Below are 10,200 nucleotides of genomic sequence, written 5' to 3'. Positions count from 1 at the left end.
CAAACACTACATGACGTGACATATACACATGACCAGTAGCTCTATCATTACACTTGTAACACTTATGAGAGGAGCTATAGCCTAAGAAAACATACTTTTTTCTTCTAAAGTTTAATTTCTTGGAATTGTAAGCTCGTAGACTGGGCTAGTAGGCACAATAGAAGATACGTAGGAGAGAGTAGTTAGGTTCAGTGCCAAGGAGCTTGTGAATAGGTGTATCATGATCGATGGTGCGACTAGGCATCATATTGATCAAGAAACAAGCAGTGTGGATGGCTTAATCCCAAAATCAGAGAGGCATACTAGCTTGGGCTAAACGAGTGAGACCTGTCTCAATGATATGTCTGTGACTTCTTTCAATTATGCCATTTTGTTGATGTGTATGTGGACAAGAAATACTATGGGTGATGCCTGTCCGGCAAAAGTAACTGTGTAGTCGATTATATTCACAACCAAATCAGACTGAACTATTTGAATTTTGGAGTTCAGAAGAGTTTCTACATGCTTTTTAAACTAAAGAAAAATAGACTCAACTTCAGATTGCATTTTAGAAAATAGATCCAATCAAACTTGTTGTAGTCATCAACAATGGACACATAATATTTTTGAATTATGCAATGATTCAAGAGTAGGACCCCAAATATCAGTATGAATTATTTGCAAGGGAACAGTGGATACATGCAAGGAGGTAGAATAAGGAAGCTAATTCTTTCCTTGGTGACATCCATCACAAACTGAAAAAGATCTACTGTTTGAAACTACATCAATTTGGTTATTCTGAAGAATTCGAAGGACAACTGAAGGAGCTGGATGTCCTAGTCTCTGATGCCACTGTTTTTGAGAAATTTGGGTAGAAAGAAGGGCTTGACTAGGTCTCTTATTTGGAAGCATGTAGAGGCCATCTTTACACATTCCTCCGAGAAAAAGGCACTCGTGTCCTGATCCTTGACAAAGAATGAGTTGGGGTGAAATTCAACAAACGCATGATTGTCAATAGCCATTTTTGGACAAAAATCAGATTCTATTAATTTTAGGAGAATGTAAAACATGATTCAGATAAAGTTGTCGATTTGTGCTAGCTATAAATGAATTCCCAATAAAAGCAATAGACGTACCTTCACCATTTGCGACCTAAAATTGATCTCCTCCAGAGTAGTGTGTTCTGGTTGTCAAATGATAGAGATCATTGGTGAGGTGGTCTGTGGCACCATTGTCGGTGTACCAATTAGGATTGACAGAGTAGCCATTGGAGATAGCAGTAGCAACCTTGTTGGCATCTTCAGGTTGGTAACTATAATCAAATCGGTACAAGCAGCGGAGCGCGTCATGGCCTGTCTTGTTGCAAACTTGGCACAAGACATCACAATTAGTGCCGGATCTTGATGACTGACCATGACCACCGTGACCACTTTGTAATCTGCCACCACTACGGCTTTGGCCACAATTGTTTTGTGGCCACCTCCATTGCCTCCATGCCCTTGGTTCATGCAGACATGATTAGCCAAAGACACCTGGACGTCGGAGTTGTTTGTTTAATACACATCTCGTAGCTCAACATGTGAGCATACACATCATTGATAGTGGAGTGGTCCGTACACGTGGTGATGCTTGTCACCAGGGAGTCATACTCGCCACTGAGATCGCGTAATAGGTAAGCGATCACCTCTTCATCTTCGAGTGGCTTGCCAATGGAAGAGAGGGTATCGACGAGATGCTTCATCTTGCGGTAGTACTCAGTAATGTACATGTCCTTCTTCTTTAATGTGGCAAGCTGATGCGCATCTGCATGATGCGCTCAAGCGAGCTTGACACATACATGTTCTCAAAGGTGCGCCATGCATTGCGAGATGTCGTCACCCCAACCAGGTTCCCAAGCATTTCCTCGATGAGAGAGGAGATGATCGTGCTTGGAACCTGCTGGTCTTGATGTTACTGGCTGTTGAAGTCCCGATTGTCACCGACTCGATAGGAGCCACCAGTTTCTTCAGCCGGCAGCGTGACAGTCTGATTTGGGTCCACGGTGGACCCATTAACGTAGCCGAGAAGGCCTTGACCCTTCAGGTAGGGAAGCATCTGCGTCTTCCACAGCAGGTAATTTTCTTGTGTAAGCTTCACATGGATCATGTGAGCGAAGGATGGTGTAGGCATCTGGCTGGATTGAGCCTAGGCAAATGCGGAGTTGTTTGTGGTAATAGATTGCGCTGATCTAGACATGACAAGAGCTCAAAGCTTTAGATTATGGCTCTAATACCATGTAAAAAGAAGTGGATACCAAACGCTACCAATTCCAATTGGGATCGTTATCCTTATATACTCAGTTGTGAGAACGTTGTATAATAGATCGTGATCCTATAGAGGAGTAGTGGAGCTACAAGAGTGTAACTTCCTAACAGTTTTGGGTGCGGTCACCACGCCATGTGTAGGACTCATTCACCTCAAGTTTAGAAATAGCTATACAAATTATGAATTACAAATAATAATTCTAATAGATGACCCCTATCTAGATGACAAGCAAGGCTTGGCTGAGATAATATCAATCTTTTGTGAGCAAACATCATAGTGGAGTCAGTTCATGAATCCAAAGATAGATCATTACTAAGAGAACCAAGAATAAGAGATGAGTATGGGCCAGGCAATGTCCATCTCGGTTGAGTTCACTAAGGACACACGAAAAGGAGAAATTAAGGACTCTAGGTTCAGTGATGAAGACTTCAACCACATTGGCAAACTCGAGAATGGTATTTTAGAGGCAATCACTGATATTAAAAAGAGAGATATGGTAGATGCAGCTCTAGAACCAATAGTGCCATCTCCTTCCGAGAAGGAGCTCAAAGATCTACCTACACATTTAGAATACACATTTTTTGGATGGGAATCCCTAGATGCTGTCATCATTTCATCCACACTCGATGCATGCCAAAAGGAAAAATTGGTGGAAACACTGCGAGTACATAAAATGGCCATTGCTTGTAGTATTTCTGACATCAAGAGCATTAATCCATCTTTTTGCACGCATAAAATTTTGATGGAGGATAACATTAGACCCAAGGTTCAACCTCAACGTAAACTGAACCACAACATGATGGAGGTGGTCAAGAAGGAGGTGAAAAAACTTCTAGACAATTGAATAATTTATCCAATCTTAGATAGCCCATGGGCTAGTCTAGTATAGGTTGTGCCGAAGAAGGGAGGAATGACAGTGACTTCAAATGAACGGAATGAGTTGATCCTTACCCTTAAAGTAACCGGATGTCGTGTCTGCATAGATTACCGGAAGCTAAATGATGCTACTCATAAGGACCATTTCCCCTTTCAATTTATTGATCAAATGTTGGAATGGCTATCGGGTCAGAAGTTCAACTATTTCCTTGATGGGCTGTCCGGATACCTTTATATTCTAGTCGGCCTTGAAGATAATAAAAGACCACTAATAAGTGCTTGTGCGATATGAATGTGAAGCGTTCATTCCCTATGTTGAGCATTACATTTCTCAGGTTTTCACAATAATATGTGTGTTTTTATGTTACTTTCGTGTAGGTAGGGTTGTGAGGCCGGGTATGAAGGAAAGAAGCCAATGTGGATCACAATGCACCGATTTTGGAGGAAATCTTTCTAAGGTTCAAACGCGAAGACATAGTTCGGATGTGAGATGCTAGAGTGTGTGCCAACCTCCTCGTATTCGAGTTTGGCACATCCATTTGGAGTGGCACAAAGGCAGTCACACTCGAGCATTCCGACTTATGCACATAGAATAAGAGCTCCACCAACTTGCCTATCATTGAAGAAGCAAGTCATCCACGACGTGAACGTGTGTCCATTTCCGTTACTTCGATGAAAGTATGGATTCAGAAGCTATTCAGGATGGATTCTGTAGTAGAGCACTGTAGCAAGTACTGTAGTAGCACTATTCACAGTCGGCCGAGAAAACAGGAGTTCAGAGAATCCACACGGGCGTGTGGAAATTATCCACGCCCGTGTGGAAATTCCGCACGGGCGTGTGAAGCATCCACGCTCGTGTAGTCGCCTGATTCCAGCCCTATTTAAAGCCGAATCAGCCCCGATTTTACTATTCTTTTCTCCATCTTTTCCCTAACTTGAGAGAGGGCTTCGGCTAGGGTTTTGAGGGGAATTGGCCAAGGTTTTGTAGAGGTTCTACGGCTCCAACATCGTCATTGCTTAGGAAGAAGGTTGGTAGATGAGCTTCTATCGAGGCGTATCCTATACCGGACGAGAGAATCCTTGGGCGACGAGTAGAGGACTTTCTACAAGACCATCGACACGACTATCGAGGGTTTTCTTTATGGATTCATTGCTTTTACATTCTATTTCTTTGATTGTACTTAGCTCCATGGAGAGCTAAACCCCTAGTGTGTACTTGGGTATTTGTGAACCCTAGGATGTATTCGTTTCATTGAATCTCTTTATTATGCTTTCAATTAATTGATGTTTATTGTGAGTTCCAACCATGAATGCTTGATTGTATGAACATTTCCCCTAGAGTGACACTAGGGTTGAGAGTTCTCGAGGTGTGTGATATGCTGATGATAAATGGGGTGACGGATGATGCCATCAAATTGAGAGCGTTCCCATTTTCCCTAAAGGGGAGAGAGAAGCAGTGGCTACACTCGTTACATAGAGTGTCAATTACCATGTGGGAGGAGATGGTGGAAGCTTTTCTAGCTCGTTATTCCCCCCCGGAAAATCAGCAAAACTTAGGAACGAGATCTCATCCTTTGTTCAGTTGGAATTGGAGTCTCTATTCGAGACATGGGAAAGGTTCAAGGAGCTCTTGAGAAAGTGCCCGCAACACGGATTCCCGGAGTGGATGATTGTTCAAACCTTATATAATGGTTTGAACCCGAGTACAAAGCAACTCTTGGATGCGACAATAGAATGCTACGGAGAAAAAAACGTGGCCCGAGTACGTTAGGTAGCAAGACCCCCGATGAGGCCCGTCTGTTGATTGAAGAAATGGGGTTAAATAGCTACCAATAGAATGCTAGGGAGAAAAAAAACGTGGCCGGTCTCCATGAGATAGATGCGATAACTTCATTGGCGGCCCAAGTGGAAACTTTGACTAAAAAGTTAGATCTTCTAACTTCAAATAGAGTGGCGGCCATGACTAATTGCACCCGGTGTGGTGGAGGACATGCTCCCTCCGATTGCCTGATTTCTATTGGTGATATTTCTTCGGTGTAGAATGTTGATTTTGTAGGTAATGGCATGAGACCTCAAGGAAACCCATATAGTAATACCTATAATCCGGTTTGGAAGAATCATCCCAATTTCTCATGGAGTAATCAAGGTCCACAAAAGGCCATGGGTCCACTGGGTTTCCAACAACAACAATAAGCCCCTCAGGTGGAAAACAGAGTCTCAGGTTTGGAAACCCGAATGAGTGACCTAGAGAAGCACTTGACTAGATTTATACAATCTACAAATACAAGGTTTGAATCAGTCGAGTCTACACTTCGCAACCACACCGCCTCGTTGCATAATCTTGAAAATTAAGTGCGACAAATTGCGAAGTCTCTCTCCGAAAGGCCAAATGGAAGCTTACCAAGCAATACAGAGACCAACCCTAGAGAGCATGTTAAGGCGATCACTTTGAGAAGTGGTCGTGAGGTTGAAGTTAGGCTTCCGAGTGAGAAGCCAAAAGAACACGCACCCGAGGCTATAGAGGTTGAAGAAGGAACAAGCAAAGAGAAAGAGGTGGTACCCCAACCTTTTAAGCCAAGAATCCATTATCCCTCTATTTTATGTGGAATTGGCGAAGTATGGTCGTTTGAGCTCTATTTTATGTTTTTCACTAGTAAAATTTGCATAATAGAGCAGGCTCGGAGTGTGTAAACATGTTTAGAAATTTTTTGCAGAGCCTACAGATTTTTCTAAGTCATCCAGAGAAAACACACGGGTGTGTGGAATTTCCGCACGCCCGTGGAGCTGCACTGCGAGCTCATCCAGATAAGGCACAGGGGCGTGAGGCTGCCCATGTGAACGACCATACGACTATCACACACCCGTGGATAATTGCCGCACGGGCATGTGCATTCCTGCAGAGTTGGGCAGATTATCACGAGAGCACACAGGGGCGTGGACTCGCCCCTCTGGGCGACCTTGTGAAACACGGACGGGCATGGGTAATTTCCACATGCCCGTGCGAAACTCTGCAGAGGAGTTCTCTCCATCCTGAGAAGACACAGGGGCGTGTGGCTGGCCCTGTGAGTTGGACATGTGAATGTCCAGGCCCGTGCGGAATTTCCACACGGGCGTGTGGAACACTTGATATTTTTCTCGGATATCCAGAGAAGCCACAGGGGTGTGCGGCTGCCTTGTCGGTCGGGAGCACGGGCATGGGTATTTTCCGCACACCCTTTTGAGATCGTTCAAAGTTAGTGAAAGTTTTTCCCGAGAGCGCCCAGGGGCGTGCACCTGCCCCTGTGAAGCTCTCCTATGGGGCGCACAGGCGTGGGTAATTACAGAACATCAAGGGTCTCGAGTTCTTTTTAAAGAAGATTAGTTTCTCTCCCCCTTCACAACCACTATTCATCTGGAAACACTACCACATCATTCTCCGATTGCATAGCGCTAATTTCGTAGAATTTCTGCAAGGTTTTCCGGCCGGTTCTTCATTTTCTCATCCCATCTCATCAGTAAGCCCTATTCACCATTTTCTTTGCCAATTCATGGTTTCCATCGATTAATCTGGTTAATAATGCTTTCATTTCTTCAATTAGAAAGATGATTGATGTTTAGAACGAAGTTAGAAGTATTTTTAAGTTGTATTTTTGGATTTTTGAAGCACGGCCTGTGCGGTTTTTCACGCCCCGTGGATCCACACGGGCTTGCAGAAATTCCACACGACCATGTGGATTTCTGCAGCATTATTTTATCAACTTGTTTGATCGATTTCATTTCAAATTTTTCAGATTATGGCACTTCAATCAAAGAAGCAAGCTGATAAGAGGCTGCGTGAGTCATCCCCTGAGACTGAGGGCATGAGGTTTGTGATTCCAAAGCATCAGGTTCGCTATGAGCGCTTGTCTAGACTCCGTTTCGGACAGACTCGATTCCTGGACATGACTATACTACTAGATCTACAGCAGGGAGATGAATTCGCTGATGAGGTAGAGGATCTCATTTCAGCAGGTGGTTGGCGGCAGTTATTGACGATTAGGGAGCCAGCCATCCCAGAGTTTGCACTAGAGGTGCTATCATCATTCGAGTTTGACAGATCGTACGCGAGCTTCGATATTTTGAACTCCATTCAGTTCAGAGTATTTGGACACCACTATAGCTTGAGCGTTACTCAGTTTTCAGTATTACTTGGCTTGTATGAGGAGGCATACACAGATACGGAAGAGTACGCTCAGTTACCGATTCACTTAGGGCACATCATGGCAGAGTACATCAGACATCAGGGATACTATACTAGACTAGGAGCGATCTTCTCGGGCCCCTACATTACGAGATTAGTGCTGGGGATGGGTCTCTTGGATTCGATTCGTGGGGCCGAGAAGACGAGTATACCTGCTCCCCTGAGTCTAGAGACGATGAGATTGATGGGTATTATCCGCAGGGTTCAGACAAGGGTTCTTGCTTTAGTGCTACCAGCTCCAGAGATAGCCGAGGATGAGGGTGATGAAGCCGTGGCATCTCAGCCAGCTCCCGAACCTCAGCTAGCACCGATGTAGACCGAGGCACCACCAGTGGTAGAGGAACCACCCCCCGTGCGTATGTTTTCACCATCTCGAGCTTATGATCGCTTTGAGAAGCTCGAGAGCGCTTTGGGGGTGGTACGGACTGAGGTAGCGGAGGCTCGAGCCGAGATTGCAGAGATTAGGGCTACACAGGCCACTCATTACACAGAGTTCATGGCATGTTTCGACGTATTACAGTAGATCTTAAAGCGATACGTCGCCTCATCATTTGTCCTACGGCCGAGGACTCCTAAGGCCGCTCAGTTCCTCCAGCATCTCCATCCTCTACCCTGGCACCGGTGGATCCACCATATGCATCTTCACCAGCAGCAGCCGCTGCATCTCAGCCCGAGGGTTACACCGACATTTGATTTTTAGTTCTTTTTCTTTTTATGCATTTTATTTTAGACTTGTTCGCGCAGAAAGGATTCTTCTTCTGAGTTTATTTTCATTTTGTATCTCGAGTTGTATTCATTGTTTATCTTTTATATATACTCGAGATATCTTGTTTTTATTGAGCTTCACTGAACCCCCTCGTGTATGCGTGCAGATGGTCTTGTCTTCTTGGGAATTGAGACTTAGTCATGGGCACGGCCAAGGTGCTTAGGCACTTCACCGTGTGAGCTTCACAACCTGTCGGAACAGTACCCCCATGGAATTATCTTCATCAAACGCAACACTAGGAGTCAGGGGAGTATTGTTTTATTGCTTCTCCCACATTTGCTTTTGAATGATATATATTTTGAGTAAGCTGCATGTGTACATTGGGGACAATGTACAACATAAATGTGGGGGAGGGGGGGGGAGTTTCATAGTGCACACATTCTTTTCTATTGTTCTTGATTGATATATGCTCACATAGCAAATGGCGGTTCACCTTAGTTGCAAGGATTGTATTCTTAAGTTTAGGAGAATTTCTAACATTGAATGTTTTCATGCTCTAGTTTTGTTTGAATGTCTAGGAATTTTTGCCCGATTTATACATGTTACACTACTCACTTATTAGACTCTTTTGGAAACTCAAGTTTGATATTAAAGGGACTAGTTATAGTTGTTTCTTGTGTTGAATTCCAAAAAAAAAAAATTTAGTTTTATTAGGTATTTGTGCTTGTTGGGTGGAAAGAGCAACCACCTATGAAGTATGAAGCTACTCTCATAAGTCAGATACTATCTATGCCCTAATGAGAGAAAGAGCTATCTCATAGGATGAGTGAAAGCTACCACTCCGGTAGAAAGAGCTACTACCTCGAAAGTGTGAAAGCCACCTAAGCGGCCGCTTTGGAGAGGGCTACCTTAGAGGATGTGTGAAGCTACTACCATCTTTGAAATTGTTGTCGCTTTTGTAGATAAATAAGTCCCTTGTACTTAGAACTTTGAGGAGTATACTTTGGATTGACTTGAGTGAGTTCACACACGTACAAGATTTCTGGTTTTGTATCCTTTTTGATTCAAGTTTTTAGGTAGAGCATTGATTTTTTTGTATTTAGTGTTGAAATTTCCCTTACTTGTAGAATGCTCTCTTTGTATACTTTGGTGAACCTAAGGCCAAGCACTTTCAATATTTTCTTCATTGTTGCACATAACATTTTAATTTTTGCTTGAGGAAAAGCAAAAGCTTAAGTGTGGGGGAGTTTGATAAGTGCTTGTGCTATATGAATGTGAAGCGTTCATTCCTTATGTTGAGCATTACTTTTCTCAGGTTTTTACACTAATATTTGTGTTTTTATGTTACTTTCGTGTAGGTAGGGTTGTGAGGCCGAGTATGAAGGAAAGAAGCCAATGTGGATCACAATGCACTGATTTTGGAGGAAATCTTTCTAAGGTTCAAACGCGAAGTCATAGGTCAGATGTGAGATGCTAGAGTGTGTGCCAACCTCCTCGTATTCGGGTTTGGCACATCCACTTGGAGGGGCACAAAGGCAGTCACACTCGAGCATTCCGACTTATGCACATAGAACAAGAGCTCCACCAACTTGCCTATCATTGAAGAAGCAAGTGATCCACGACGTGAACGTGTTCCCGTTTGCGTTACTCCGATGAAAGTATGGATTCGGGAAGCTATTCAGGACGGATACTGTAGCAGAGCACTTTAGCAGCATGGTAGCAAGTACTGCAACAGCACTGTTCACACACAGCGGAGAAAACAGGAGTTCAGAGAATCCACACGGGCGTGTGGAAATTATCCACTCCCGTGTGGAAATTCCACACGGGCACGTGAAGCATACACGCCCGTGTAGTCGCCCGATTCCAGCCCTATTTAAAGCCGAATCAGCCCCGATTTTAGTAATCTTTTCTCCATCTTTTCCCTAAATTGAGAGAGTTCTTCGGCCAAGGTTTTGAGGGGTGTTGGCCAAGATTTTGGAGAGGTTCTATGGCTCCGACAACGTCATTCCTTAGGAAGAAGGTTGTAGGGGAGCTTCCGTCGAGGCATCTCCTATACCGGATGAGGGAATCCTTGGACGACAAGTAGAGGACTTTCCAGAAGACCATCGACACGACT

General features: G+C 44.0%; 1 non-coding gene across 1 annotated transcript; it reads right to left on the bottom strand.

Annotated features, from left to right (window-relative positions):
- Positions 1–4,708: 4,708 nt before the first annotated feature.
- Positions 4,709–4,815, bottom strand: LOC120254944. Its single transcript, XR_005534826.1, has one exon. It is a non-coding gene; the product is annotated as a small nucleolar RNA R71 (small nucleolar RNA).
- Positions 4,816–10,200: the final 5,385 nt, after the last annotated feature.

The sequence above is a fragment of the Dioscorea cayenensis genome, unplaced genomic scaffold (assembly GCF_009730915.1).
Source record: "Dioscorea cayenensis subsp. rotundata cultivar TDr96_F1 unplaced genomic scaffold, TDr96_F1_v2_PseudoChromosome.rev07_lg8_w22 25.fasta BLBR01000762.1, whole genome shotgun sequence".
Lineage (NCBI taxonomy): Eukaryota > Viridiplantae > Streptophyta > Magnoliopsida > Dioscoreales > Dioscoreaceae > Dioscorea > Dioscorea cayenensis.
The sequence above is the reverse complement of the archived record's forward strand: the minus strand, read 5'-3'. Positions and strand labels throughout refer to the sequence as shown.